The 15,218-nt window shown below is 45.7% G+C and overlaps 1 non-coding gene and 1 pseudogene across 2 annotated transcripts in view; both read left to right on the top strand.

Annotated features, from left to right (window-relative positions):
- Positions 1 to 15,218, top strand: part of LOC144674251 (uncharacterized) — a 30,571-nt pseudogene that overhangs the window by 12,417 nt on the left and 2,936 nt on the right. The window contains exons 3-6 of the transcript XR_013574495.1: positions 4,099 to 4,275; positions 4,358 to 4,761; positions 13,671 to 14,301; positions 14,368 to 14,491. The product of XR_013574495.1 is annotated as an uncharacterized LOC144674251 (transcript). The remainder of the gene's footprint in view (positions 1 to 4,098; positions 4,276 to 4,357; positions 4,762 to 13,670; positions 14,302 to 14,367; positions 14,492 to 15,218) is intronic.
- Positions 9,158 to 9,322, top strand: LOC144674254 (U1 spliceosomal RNA). The gene has a single exon (XR_013574496.1). It is a non-coding gene; the product is annotated as a U1 spliceosomal RNA (small nuclear RNA).

Raw genomic sequence — 15,218 nt, 5'->3', positions numbered from 1 at the left:
TTTCTACTGATGTTAAGAAGCTCTAGCCCAGTTATATACGTTAATATTCTGGATAAAAGTCAAATAAATCAACTTGATGTTAACAGAGTGATGAGTCATTTAAATATCCCTAATACAAGTTTGTTCCTTTTGAAATGTTCTCTCTCTCCCCTGTTTTCTCCATCCTCACCTCTGACAACAGAAGAGCTTATGGACTTCTTTGTCTCTAAGATTGGGACAATCTGATCAGCTGCCTCTGCTGCTTCCCTCCACTCCATTAGTTCACTGGTCTAAACTTCCTCTAAAGATCTGACCAGCCCCAGCCCTGAACCCACATCTTTCTTTAGTTTCTCTCTTATATCCTCTTATCTTCTCACAAGCTCATCTTGTTCATGAGACCCAGCTTCATCTCTATTTACCCTATCCCCACTGGACTGCTGTCCACCCAGGAGAGTTTTGGAGGAGCGTAAGCTTATGCAGGGTGGAAGTTGGGAGACCAGCCAGGAGGGCAATGGAATAGTCGAGTCTGGAGGTAACAATGATGTGGATGAGCAGCAAATGGGTTGGCGTGGGATGGAGACAACAGATATAGAGTTGGAAGGAGGCGATCTTCATGATGGAGAGGATATGTCATCGGTAGCTCAGCCCTCAGCTCAGAGTCAGATCGGAAACTAAGGTTGCAATGGATCTGGTCCAGCCTCAGAATGTGACAGGGAGAGGGATGGAATTGGTAGTGAGGGTAACTGAACTTAGGATGGTGGGTTTTTATAGGCCTGAGTATTAATCCACCTCATGGGTCGCAGCTGTACAGACCTGAGCATTAACCAACCTCTGCCATGTATGATTCCATTACAGTAACAGGCCTTTCAGCCCAACCTCGATCTATAAAAAAAATGTCTGTTCACCAATTGGGCTTTCAATGACACTGTTACAATCCATAATTTTCCACGTGGCCGAATATGTTCCATCAGTGACTGCAGAGCCCAGTGTAATTACTCAGCACTGGGTTGTACTCTGAGCATGTGCAGTACAAGTGATGGATGTGGAACATGATGATCAGGATTTGATAGGAGATGACATTGAATTACAGAGAACGTCGAGTCTGGAAACAGACTATTTGATGCAACTCATTTGTTTTCATGGTTATCTTCAAAGAATCTCACTCCACTGCATCTCCCTCACTTCAGCCTTTCAGCTTTTCATTCTAATCTCCTTTCTCTCGTGTACTCATCTAGTTTCCTTTGAAAGCAACTAAGTTACTTCACCTCAACTGCTTCCTGTGGTAGTGAATTTCACATTCTAACTACTCTCTGACTAAAGACATTTCTCCTTATTTTCCTGTTGGTCTTATTAGGAACTATCTTGTACATATGGCCTGGTTTTTGATTTCCCCCCCCCGCCCCTGCCCACCACATGGAAACATTGGCTCCACTTCTACCCCGTACAACATATTCATAGTTTAAAGAATCCTCTGGCAGGTCACATCTAAGCCTTCACTTTTCTAAAGAACAAAGCCCTATCCTTTTAATTTTCCCAATAACTGTAACCGCTCAGTGAGGATATCATCCTTAAAAATCCTTTGTGCACAAGCTCCAATGCTTATTTGACTTTTTAATTGTATGGAGACCAGAAATACCTACATGGTCCTAACCAGTTTGAACAATATTTAATTATTTCTTAATTTGGTACCCCTGGAAATAAATCTGGGCCTTTTGTGAACATTTTTATTTGATTTGCTGACTTGCAATAACGTTTTTCATTATTCATCTCTTTCTAGAGATTGCATTTCTCTTCTTCTCCATTCAGTTTTTTATTCTCTAAGGTCTAGGCAATATTTGTATTTTTGCTCCCACGGTATATCATTGCATATTGCACGAACATATGGGCAATGAGCAGGAGTCGGCCATTCATCCCCTCGTTGTTGAAGTTCATTTGCCACTTAACGACCAGTCTGCAGGTGTTCTAATGTCTTCTTGTATTATGTTACATTCTTCCTCAGTGTTAGAAATGCTGTTTGGCATCAGCTGCCAATATTTTCATTGTTCCCAAGTCCCGGTCCGTAGTGTAAATGATGAATAACGGTGTTGGATCATCACTTTGAACCTTCTTCCAATCTGAAATTGCGGGTGGATGTGGTGGTGATTGCATAGATTACATCAGGGAGGAGGGTCCAGACATTCGGGTTTCCACATAATAAAGTGTTTATTTTATGTATTGTGCCTCTCGAACTGACCTTAATTGGGATGCCGAAACATTACATTCTCTGCCCGCATTCAAGCTATCAATGGCGGCTCCAGAAGGTCCCCTATCAATGACTATTGGAGTCCAGTGCGCAGGTGCATTGTGGGTGTGCGCTCTGAGCATGCTCAGTGTCAGTCATGGTGACAGAGTGAGGAGGAGCGGACGGTTTGGGAGGCGGGAGGAGATTGTGGGCACAGGGTAGGAATGGAAACCGCGGCTGGACTGGGAACTGGATCAACTTCTGGGGTAGGCCTGAGACCCCGAATAAGAGGCCCGAAGCCCCGCGTTTACCCCGCGGTGACAGGCCCGGGGACAGCGGGCTCACTGGCCGCCATCTTGCGAGTCGGGGCGGGGCGGATCCGGGAGGCGGGGCTTCCTCCCCAGTGACAGACCCGGGTTATTAAAACAAAAATTGCAGGAAAAACTCGGCAGGTCTGACATCATCTGGGAAGAGAAAGACAGAGTTGACATTTCGAGTCCGTATGACTCTTCTTCAGAATTGAAGAGAAGTAGAAATGTGGTGAAATATATATGTTAAAGGGCGGGGCGGTGGGGGGGTGGTGCGGCGTGGGACTGGTGAAGCTGGATAGGAGGCCAGTGATAGGTGAAGGCAAAGGAGAATCCGATTACCCGGGCAACATGGGAGAGGAAGGCGGGGCTTGTTCAATGAGGGGGCTCTTGGGCGGCCATCTTGGTGAGGTAAGAGGCAGTGGGCGGGGACTCAGGGACCCATTGGCCTGTGCAGCATTGTAAGATGGAATTCACTTCCCCAGAACAAAAACAGAATTACCTGGAAAAACTCAGCAGGTCTGGCAGCATCGGCGGAGAAGAAAAGAGTTGACGTTTCGAGTCCTCATGACCCTTCAACAGAACTCGAAACGTCAACTCTTTTCTTCTCCGCCGAGGCTGCCAGATCTGCTGAGTTTTTCCAGGTAATTCTGTTTTTGTTTTGGATTTCCAGCATCCGCAGTAGTTTTTTGTTTTTATTTCACTTCCCCAGAGATCAGTGAAGGCTGGGTCATTGCACATTTTCAAGGCTGAGTTAGCTGCATTAATTTTTGATCCACAAGGCAGTCATGGGTTATGGGTGCGAGGAGAAATGTGGCGTGAAGGCCAGAATCAAATCAGCCATGATCTCACTGAGCAGGCTTGATGGGCCGAATGGCCTCTGCTGCTGTTATTTCTCACAATCTTATGAAGGTGGGCTGCTTCAGCGAGCGGAGTGCATGTTTGGCCATCTTGTTGGGGAACAGAGAATTGGTGGAACTTCAGCATCCCAGTCATCAGGAGATAAGAGGGGAACGTATGTGAAGCAGGGTGTTAAACCTTCGGGGAACCAAGAGAGAAAAAAATGCTTCATAGAAACTAGAATTTTTCACTCTGAATTTCTGGTCTTTCCTGACAGCGCTAACTTTTGTAAACTCCTTTTACAGCATATCAGAAAGGGAGGATTTGAAAATGGAAAGCTCAAACCAAACATCACAGCAAGATCTGACAGAGCCACTTGTTTCATCAGGACCTGAATATTATCCGCCTTTGAGTGTAGCAGGAGAAATGTTTGTCTGTTTACCCGTGGGAAAAGATTTCAAGCATCAGTGTGACTGGAAAAGCACCAAGACACACACACCCATGTAAGCATGTTCCAGTGAATTGACTGTGGAAAGAGTCTTAACCAGTTAAACAACCTGTAAAACATTACCCCATTCACAGTGGAGAGAAACCACACACATATTCTGTATGTGGATGAGGCTTCAACTGATCATCCAATCTGGAGAGACACAAAGGCACCCACACTATGGAGAAACCATGGAAATGTGGGGACTGTGGGGAGGGTTTCAGTTACCCTTCTGAACTGGAAATTCATCGACGCGCTCACACTGGGGAGAGACCATTTACCTGCTCCAATTGTGGGAAGGGATTCACTCAGTCGTCCAGCCTGCTGACACACCAGTATGTTCACACTGATCAGAGACCTTTTGAATGTTCTGACTGTCAGAAGAAATTTAAAAGCAAAAAATATCTTCTCAGACACCAACACATTCACAGTGGGGAGAAGTCATTCACCTGCTTCATGTGGGAAGGGATTCACTGCTACATCTAACCTGCAGAAACACCAGCGAGTCCTCACGAATGAAAGACCTTTTAAATGCCCAGACTGTGGGAAGTGCTTTAAAAGTTCTGGGGAAGTGATATGCCATCAACGTGTTCACACAGACGAGAGACCGTTCAGATGCTCTCACTGTGGGACTGGGTTCAGGCGATCATCTGAACTCACTGTACACCAGCGAGTTCACACTGGGGAGAGGCCGTTCACCTGCTCTGCATGTGGGAAGGGATTTACTCAGTCATACAACCTGCTGAAACACCAGCGTATTCACTCTGCTATGAAACCCTTTAAATGTTCTGACTGTGAGGAGAGCTTCAAAAGCAGCAATGATCTGCTGAGACACCAGCAAATTCACACTGTGGAGAGACCGTTCACCTGCTCCGAGTGTGGAAATGGATTCACTGACTTAAAACGTCTACTGAGACACCGGAGAATTCACGAGTGTCTGCAGGAGTTGGATTCTGCTGTTTTTGCTACTGTTAGCCACATCCAGTATTAATCACTGTATTAACCTCTGTATTAATCCTGAGGTGTGTAAGAAATGTGTCCCAGCCACTCTCTTCCATAGTTCAGAGCTCCAGGCATGGAACAGAAGGCTCCTTTATAACTGTATTTGGAGTCAAGAAGAGCAAATGTGAATGCTGGAAAGTGTAAGATTTTAGTCCAGAAGTCACAGATTACCCAAAAAGGGAGCTGTTGAAGTCATTGGTGATTTTTCAGCATTTTATTAAGAGGCAACATTTAGATACGATACATCAGTTAAATATTCAGAAAAGATACACAACCTGTAACAGCTGAGAATGGTTTACCAATCCTGATCTCTGTGGCTGGAGGTGACAGTCTCCTCGGAATGGTTTACTGGTCCCGGATCAGGGAGATGCTGATCTCCATGGCTGGAGGTGACAGTCTCCTCTGGATGGTTTACTGGTCCTGGATTGGATGATCGGACAGATGAAGCTGATCTCTGCAGCTTGATGTGGCAGCCTCTTCTGTTCTCATTCTTCTGGATCTAGTCCAAGTGTTTGGTGTTAATCTGAAGCCAGATCATTATGGATCAGTTTGAAAAAACCTTTACTGTCCAAAATGATGTTCCCTCTCGAGCCTGTTTAAACTTCACTCAGACAGTTGGTTTACATGTGGGTCATCAGATCCAACCTGATCAGGGTTAGAGATCTCTTGTTTCAGGGACATTGATAGAGAGATGTCCTTGGTAGAGATAACAGGCCTGTCCTGTGTTTGTCACCCAGCCAGCTGCTGTGGAAGCTTTCTTCGTAACAGAGAGTACGAGAGCTGTTTCTATTAATATTCAATGAATTTCTTAACATCTCATGAAGATTATTAGATGGTGATATTTTACCAAACAAACTGTTAAATCAGAGATTGGTGTGAAACTGCGACCTGTTCCTGACTGAAAGTGATGTTTCCAGTCTGAAAATTTCCAAGCGTTTGTGTAACATTCTGGAGTCTCCCAATGTAAGGCAGTGACAACAACAACTTGGATTTACCCTTGAACAGATTAAAATGTCCCGAGACCCTTCACAGAGAATCAAAAGCTGGGTCGAAAAGGTACGAAGGAGACAGGTTTAGTGAGGGAATTCAAGCCCCGAGGACCTCAGCAGGGTGAAAGCGCCTCTGCCAATAGTGGAGTGATGTAGGTGTGGGGAGCTGAAGGGGTCAGAATTTTATTTTTGTTCTTTCATGGGATGTGGGGGGTCACTGGAAAGGCCAGTATTTGTTGCCCATTCCTTGTTGCCCTTGAACTGATGGGTTGCTCAGCACAAGAGTCAACTACATTGTTGTGGGAGTTTGGAGTCACATGTAGGCCAGACCAGGTAAGGATGGTAGATTTCCTTCCCTAAAGGGCATCAGTGAACCAGATGGATTTTTACAACTATCGATTACTGAGACTAGCTTTCAATTCCAGATTCATTAATTGAATTTAAACTCCATCAACTGCTGTGATGGGATTTGAACCCATGCCCCCAGAGGATTAGCCTGAATCTCGGGATTACTGATGCAGTGATATTAGCACCACACCACACCACTGCCCTCAGCCCCTTGATTTCAGGAGCACACAAAATGAAGTTGAACACAGTTAAATGTGAGGTAGTAGATTTTGGTCAGAAGAATGAGGAGGTCATTTATTACTTGGAAGGTGTGAGCCTGGGTGGAAAAAAGGAACTAAGAGATCTCTGAGTATAATTGTATCATTCAGAGCAAGGCCATAAAATGAGCAAATCGAGCACTAGGTTTTATTTCTTGAGGAATGGAATTGGAATGTGGGGAAGTTCTGCTAAAGCTGCCTGGAACCCTGGTCAGACCACACTGAGAGTAATGAGTACAGCTCTGGTCACCATTTTATAAAACAAATAGAGAGACCCTGGAGAGGGAGCAGAGAATATTTACAAGGATGATACCAGAAATACATATGAGGAAAGGGTTGACAGACTGAGTCCCTTCCCCCTGAAAAATAGCAGGCTGAAGGGTGACCTAATAGAGGTCTTTAAAATTGTGAAAGATTTCGATAGAGAGGAAACAGAGAGAACGTTTTCTCTCGTGGGAAAGAGAATAACCAGAGGTCTTCAATAGAAGATGGTGTAAAATTATTAACACTGAACTCTGTTAAAACCCCTTTTGTGTTATATTGAGGAAGGAAAATGGAGAAATAGGGCATAATATAAATTAATTCCACGGGAGAAAGATTCTGGGAAATAATGACAATCTTTAAAACACTTACTGCAGCTAAAAACTAAAGTTCTTGAAGATTGGTTGTGTGAGCCAAAGGCAGGAATGTAGGGGCCTCTCTGAGATAAATGGCAACAGGATGTAGCAGCCTGCAGGTACGAGGAAATAGAACCATGGTGAATACACGGAACATTACATGATTAACCAAGGCTAACATTCCTGACATGAACTGTGAATACGAAAATTTAGGTGATTAACTAAGACTAACATTGCTGACATGAACTATACCTGATTGGTTAAGAGAAACATTCTCAGGGCATGATCACCACAGGGATGAATATTGATTGGGATGGGGCAGAGGTTAATTGGATAAGAGGCAACAAGAAAGAGATCCTCCTGAGCAAGGCCATGTGGAGGAGAAGAAGCCGAGACCAGCAGCCAAGAGAAGGAGAAACAGAGAAGAAACAGATTTGACACAGGTAGAATAACCCACATTAAACTGTAAATCATTGCCAGAGCTTGTTGCTGTAGTTTACATGAAACTTGATAAACTTGTCCTGACTTTGTCTCCATAAAGTTGTTTCACAATTGAAACTTTGTTACTATGTCTGTTTCTGTTGATAAATGAGGAATTAAAACCTCCCAAAAGTACAGATTGAGTTACTGTTTATATTAAAATAGACTATCGGTATTTATGTTAAAGTAGAATGTATCTCTGATTACATTACTGAAAACACTGTCTCAGATTCCTGCACTAAGCCAATGCCTCTATTTATAACATACTAGGATCTACCTCAGTTATTACTGCATTGCACCATATCTCTCCTTATATTACAATCGGCTATATTCAAGATATTACTGCACTAGACCCTATCTGATTAGTACCAAACTCGACCATGTCTCTCTTTATATTACACGTTACTCTGCCTCAGTTCACAGAATTGTTACGGTGCAGAAGGAGGCCATTTGGCCCATCGTGTCTGCACCGGCTCTCTGAGCATTGTAACTTGGTGCCACTCTCCTGCCTTTTCCCTGTAACCCTGCACATTGTTTCTATATAAATAATCATCTATTGCCCTCATGAATGCCTCAGTTGAACCTGCCTCCACCACACCTCCAGGCAGTGCATTCCCAACTCGAACCAGTCGCTGTGTGAGAAAGTTTTTTTTCACATCACATTTACTTAGACCATAAGACATAGGAGCAGAAATTAGGCCGTTCGGCCCATCGAGTCTGCTCCGCCATTCAATCATGGCTGATAAGTTTCTCAACCCCATTCTCCCGCCTTCTCCCCGTAACTTCTTTTGCAAATCACTTTAAATCTGTGCCCTCTCGTTCCCTCGATGAGTTTCTCCCTATTTACTCTATCGAACCCCCACGTGATTTTGAACACCTCAGTCAAATTTCCTCTTCACCTTCTCCTCTCCAGAAGAACAGTCCCAACCTCTCCAAACTATCTTCATAACTCAAAACAAAAAACAGAATTACCTGGAAAAACTCAGCAGGTCTGGCAGCATCAGCGGAGAAGAACAAAGTTGACGTTTCGAGTCCTCATGACCCTTCAACAGAACTAAGTAAAAATAGGAGAGGGGTGAAATATAAGCTGGTTTAAGTTGTGGTGGGGAGGGGGAGAGAAGTGGTTGGGGGGGGGGGGGGGTGGTTGTAGGGACAAGCAAGCAGCGATAGGAGCAGATAATCAAAAGATGTCACAGACAAAAGAACAAAGAGGTGTTGAAGGTGGTGATATTATCTGAAAGAATCTGCTAATTATGACTGGATGGCAGGACACGCAAGGTACAGCGTGGCGCCCAGAACTATATACAATATTCCAACTGAGGCCTAACGAGTGTCTTATATTGAGGGAACAGCGCCACTAATTGGCGAATACCTGTATTGCAGCCAGTGGCCCAGGAAGGCGGTTTGTCTCCTTTTAAGGCATTATGCAAATATAAATGGAGGACAGTATATCAGCTACCTTTTCTCCATCTAGAGGGATAGTTAAGCATGTTCTACAATACATGAGAAAAACTGAGCTGTTTAATGGAAAAATATGAACAGGGTGACGTTATGATTTTTAAAAATTAGTGTATGTGACTATGAGAGGTAGTGCTTGATGCCGGCTGGCAGCGTGTGAGAGTTTAGGGCATACTTACCTGGCAGGGGAGCAAACAATGATCATGCAGGTTGTTCTCCCAGGTCGAGGCTATCTCATTGCACTTCGGGTGTGCTGATTCCTGCGATGTCCCCAAATGCGGGATACTCGACTGCAAAATTTGTGGTAGTGGGGGACTGCGTTCGCGCTCTCCCCTGTTTTACAATTCAAAAAATAGATTTCAACGTATTTGTTTAATGAGGTTCTTTGTTATATCTTATCCAATGTAAACAATTTGGGCCACAAAATACTCTTTCGAAATCTAGACTCTTTTGTTTTCCCTCCCGCAACTATCCAACCCCCATTCTTTTCCTCCCTGCGATTATCAGCAGGCGATTATTCCATCTCCGCATCATTTTATCGCTGCCATTTCTGTTGTGGCCGCCAAATTCCACGCGCCATTTTTAACCCCGCATTTGCCCACTCCAATATTCTCTCTCAAACCCCCAAATAATACCCAACCCACCATCAAAACAGTCCCTGCACTCCTTCCAGCACCACCCTCCACCTCCCAACCCACCCCGTATCTCTCTGGACTTCGGTATATCATCAGTCAGCTATTCATTCATTTACATTCACCATTTAAAACATGCAGCTGCGAACCCTCACTATTTCAAACATGTGCAAGTACCCTGTCCCCATGTACATTCTAATTACCCCCCTCCGAAATCAACAGCAGCCTCCCACCCCCTCTGTATAATCTCCCCCTTCAACAGCCCCCTCTATGATTCCTACCTTCTCAAACTCCTGCCCCCCTCTCCCCATGTGTAAAGTCTTTCCCTGCCCCTTCTGCAGCTCACTTCCCCTGCTGTGGGTTTATCTCATAAACAGGCTTTCCATTCACTTGCCATTATTTCTTCAAGACTTCAATAGCGCAAAGCGAAGAAATAAACGGAGAAAGAAAGCTGGAGAGAGACAGAAAGAAATCTAAACCCAAAACCTCCGTAAAATGAATAGAAAATGACCAACAGGATGATCACACAGCCTAAAACACATGCATTATCCCTGAATTATAACAAGACTTTAGACAGCTTCACATTAGGACTTCTCACTTTCTCTTGTGGGGCTCCAGTTCCTCACACACCGGAGGCTAACATGTATGTTTTAGATTGCAAGGCCGGGCTACTTTAACCCCAGGGCTATCTTTTTGAAACTCCAGGCCCACAGCCTAACAGGAACTGGTTAACCGGAGCCACCGAAAACCAGGCAATTAAATCTCAGGGTAAGAACCAGACACAAACTCACGTGGGCTCATGGGGCGCGGCCTTGGAGAAGGTCTCAGTCTGTCCCCTCTGGAGGAAGCTCCTGAAGAGGAAGAGTCCTTGTCACAGTCTGGATCTTCACATTGCAGGTTTCAAAATAAAAATTCATTGAGAGTCATACAGTTACTAGGGTTCTAGGCCCTGTCTCAGTTATTACTGTAATAGATCTTGTTTCGGTTTATATTTCATTAGACAGTGTCTCAATTATTACTGTAATAGATCATGTTTCTAATGATATCTACCTATATCACACTAGGCCCTGTTCTAGATCGGCATCAAATACTGGCCTTGTAAGTACATTTATAATACATGATACTCGGTCTACTGATTATTGCACGGGACCTTACCCCTGTTCATAACACATTAGACCCAGTTTACTGATTACGGCACTGGACCCTGTCCCTGTTTATAATACATTAGACCTGGTTTACTGATTACTGCGCTAGACCCTATCCCTGCTTATACTACATTAAACCATGACCCTGTTTATAATACACGAGACCCAGTCTACTGCTTACTGCCCTAGACCTTCTTCTTGATTATAATACACTAGATCATGTCCTTTTTTATAAGACACTATACCCGGTCTACTGGTTACTGCACTGGACCATGTTCCTAATGGCAGCCACAGCTCCCATAATCCCCCGCGCCCCAGAAAACGCTCTATCCAACTCACGCCTTTCCCCAGGCGCTGAGAGTGCGCGTGCTCCCCCGGGTCAGCCGCGGGGCATTCTGGGCGGCTCCTTTGTTGTGAGTCGGACTCGGTGGAAACGGGAGAAGAAACCGGGAAGCGGCGGCGAGGATGGGGGAGGCGCTGCAGCATCGCTTTAATGGGCAGCCCTGACCCCCAGCCCGGGGAGATCACCGCACGGCCGCCGGGCCCGGCCGCTCTCATTCGGCCTCTGAGAGCCGCACTCGCTGCTCCTGAGGCTGCGCTCGCCCCCCGCTCAGTTTCTCCATTGAATCCTGTTTCTCTCCTTGTTTCTCCCAACTCAGATTCACCGCCTCATTTTCTTTTCTCCCTCTGCGCCCCTGAACTCCATCTGACAGGGTCATGTCGGAGAGCGGGCATTGACTGTCCTGGGAAACAACAGCAAGAGGAGCTCAGAGGCCGGAGGAGCAAAGGGAGCAGCGAGTTCAGTCATCAATCGGGGGGATTGAGGACTGGACCCTGAGTCAGTCAGTCAGAAGAGTCAGAGTGAACCCCTGGGGAATCATTCATCTCTGAAAAATTAAAGGAGTATCTCTTTTATCAACAACATTATTTAACATTTATCAGTATTTTTATTTATTTCATGGGGTGTGGGCATCACTGGCAAGGCCAGCGTTTGTTGCCCATCTTAATTGCCTTGAATTGAGTGACTTGCTCGGCCATTGCAGCAGCAGTTAGGAGTCAACCACGTTTCTGTGAACTTAGGGTCACATGTGGGCCACAACAGGTAAGGATGACAGGCTTCCTTCTCTAAAGGACATTAGTGAACCAGATTGATTTTGCAATGATCTGGTCACTGTTACTGACATCAGCCTTATATTCCAGATTTTATTAAAGGGAGTTAAATTGCACCAGCTGTGCTGATGAGATTTGAACCAATCTCCCCAGAGCATTAGCTTTAGCATTATAAGTTCAGTGACATTATCAATACGCCACCATCTTCCTGGAGTTCCTGGCCTTTGTTTCAGATGCTTCTGTGCCAAGTTGAGCAGGTGTTTAAAGGTCATTCATTTCCCTCGTTCCATGTTGTTGTTAGTTAAAGATATAGATTAATTCCTCATTGATCATGCAACCATTTGTGATATTTAGAGAGACAATCATTCAGATTTCTGCACATTTATGAGTTAAAGAAACATCCTTCATGCAATTAGTGATCCACATTCTGTACTGGGGGAGATGTCTGGCGACTTCAGCCTTTAAAATTCTAATCCTTTTGTTCAATTCCCTCCATGGAGTCACCCCTCCCTATCTCTGTGACCTCCTCAAGCCCTATACCCTCTAAATAAGGAGAAGCACTTTCCAGTGTGAGACGGGTCAGTGAGCAGATAACACAGATTGAAGGTAATTGGCAGCAGAACCAGAGGTGACATGAGGGAGATAATGCAGTGATTTGTTATGCTCCAGAATGCACTGCCTAATAGGGTGGTGGAAGCAAATTTAGTAATACCTTTCAAATGGGATAAATACTCAAATTGGAAAAAAATTGCAGGGCTGTTGGGAAAGGGCAAGATTGTGATGTTAAAGTGCACAGCTCTTTCAAAGATCCAGTGTGGCCATGATGGGCAGAATGGCCTCCTTCCATGCTTTGCCATTCCATGACATTAGGCACTCTGCATACCTCTGATTCTGGCCCCTTACTTGCTAATGACCTCAACAAAAGAGCTAAATTCCAGAGATGATTTGAAAGTGACTTACCTTGGCCCAGTGTGGCATCAAGGAGCCCGAGTAAAATTGAAATCAATGGGAATTGGGAGGGGGGAATCTGGCTGGAATCATGGCCAATACTAAGGAAGGTGCTTGTGGTTGTTGGAGGCCAATCATCTCAGCCTAAGACATTGGTGTGTGACTTGCAGAGGAATTTGGAGGTGATAGCATTTTCATAATCCTGCTATCCTGGTCCTTCGAGGTGCTGGAGGTTGAGGGTTTGTGAGATTCTGTCAAAGTTCTTGTCGAGTTGTAAATATATAAAATTCCTCTCCATCACCCACTGCCTCTCCCACCTCTCCCTTTCCTTCTATAGATGCTGGAGCCTTGTGTAGACACAGACTGATTCTTTTCCCTGAAGGACATTAGTGAACCGATTGTGTTTTTATGACAATTTGATAACTTTCGTTGTCACTTTTCCCTAGTGCCAGCCCCACAAATTACCAGGTTAATTCAGCTCAGTATCACAACCTGCCTTTGCTTTTCTGGGATTCTCTCTCACTCCATTTTTTCTGTTTTAAATCAAATTCACAGGATATTTGAAGTCGAAGGATTTGCAGTCGAGAAACACAAACACATCATATCAAGATCTGCCTCAATCACAAAATTTATCATAACCTGAATATCATCAGATTTTGAACATGGAAGGAAAAAGCACTGTTCACAATGGGGGGAAACCGTGCATGTGCTCTGTGTGTGAACAAGACTTCAGCCATTCATCCAGCCTGTCAGAACATAAATGCAGTCAGAATGGGGAGAAACTGTGCAGATTTGGGGACTGTGGGAAGGGATACAATTATCCATTCAAGGTAGAAATTCATCAGGGTCGTCACAACGGGGAGAGGCCATTCACCTGCACTGACTGTGGGAAGAGATTCATTACCTCATCCCACCTTCTGACACACCAGCGCATTCACACCGGAGAAAAGCCGTTCACCTGCTCCAAGGGTGGGAAGGGATTTGCTCATTCATCCAACCTGCTGAGACACTAGCGAGTTCACACTGATGAGAGACCTTTTCAATGCCCAGACTGCAGGAAGCACTACAAAAGCTCTGGGGAACTGATGTCTCACCAACGTGTTCACACTGATGTGACACCGTTCAAGTGCTCTCACTGTGGGATTGGGTTCAGACGATCATCTGACCTCAGGGTACATCAGCGCATTCACACTGGGGAAAGGCCATTCACCTGTTCAGAGTGTGGGAAGGGATTTACTACCTCATCTTACCTTCTAACACACCAGCGAATTCACACTGGGGAGAGGCCATTCACCTGCTCTGAGTGTGGGAAGGGATTCACTCAGTCATCCCACCTGCTGACACATCAATGAGTTCACACTGGGAAGAGGCCGTTCACCTGCTCCAAGTGTGGGAAGGACTTTTCTTACTCATCAAACCAGCTGAGGCACCAGCGAGTTCACACTGGCAAGAGACCTTTTAAATGTCCAGATTGCGGGAAGTGCTGTATAAGTTCCAGGGAACTGTTGTCCCATCAACGTGTTCACACTGGCAAGAGACCATTCAGATACTCTCACTGTTGCATTGGATTCAGCCAATCATCTGACCTCACTGTACATGAGCGGGTTCACACTGGGGAGAGGCCATTCACCTGCTCCAAGTGTGGGAAGAGATTCACTCGGTCATCCTACGTGCTGACGCATCAAAGAATTCACACTGGGGAGAGGCTGTTCACCTGCTCCGACTGTGGGAAGAGATTCAATCAGATATGCACGCTTTTGGGACACCAGCGAGTTCACACTGGGGGGAGGCCGTTCACCTGCTCTGAGTGATTTCAGACCTTCCTCTGAACAGTTTTCAAACTGACTCCAGCTCATTGTCCATTCCTTCACTCAAGACCCGGATGGAAAACCCTCAGCTCAAGATGGCGGCGGCCGGTTGCCCGGGTAACCCGGACCTGTCACCGGGGAGGAAGCCCCGCCTCCCTGACTCCCACTCGCATGATGGCGGCCAGTGAGCCCGCTGCCCCCGGGCCTGTCACCGCGAAGAAAAAGTCCAGTTTCCCGCTGGAATTTGTGACAAATCAGCTTTCAAAATGATGCAGAGTTTCAGCCAATGAGGGAGATCCGGGCTCAGCCCCGCCCCTCATTCACTCCGATTGGTTGGGGGACCTGTCGCTGCTGCTCGGTCCTCCAGACCGCCCCCTCTTCCTATTGGTCCGGACCTGCCATCAATCACCGGGCTTTGTGAGTTGAAGCATGCGCAGTGCTGATGCTGTAGCTGGAGTGAGGCCTGTCGGCCCCAAATCTGAATAAGAAGCTTCTGGTCCCGCGTTTGTATCGAGCGGGGGAAACAGCTGCGGCTTCTCCCGGCGACAGGCCTGAGTTTACGGCCGGCATCTTTATAGAGGCCGCAAAC

Source organism: Cetorhinus maximus, unplaced genomic scaffold (assembly GCF_964194155.1).
Source record: "Cetorhinus maximus unplaced genomic scaffold, sCetMax3.hap1.1 HAP1_SCAFFOLD_598, whole genome shotgun sequence".
In the NCBI taxonomy this organism is placed as follows: Eukaryota; Metazoa; Chordata; class Chondrichthyes; order Lamniformes; family Cetorhinidae; genus Cetorhinus; species Cetorhinus maximus.
The sequence above is the reverse complement of the archived record's forward strand: the minus strand, read 5'-3'. Positions and strand labels throughout refer to the sequence as shown.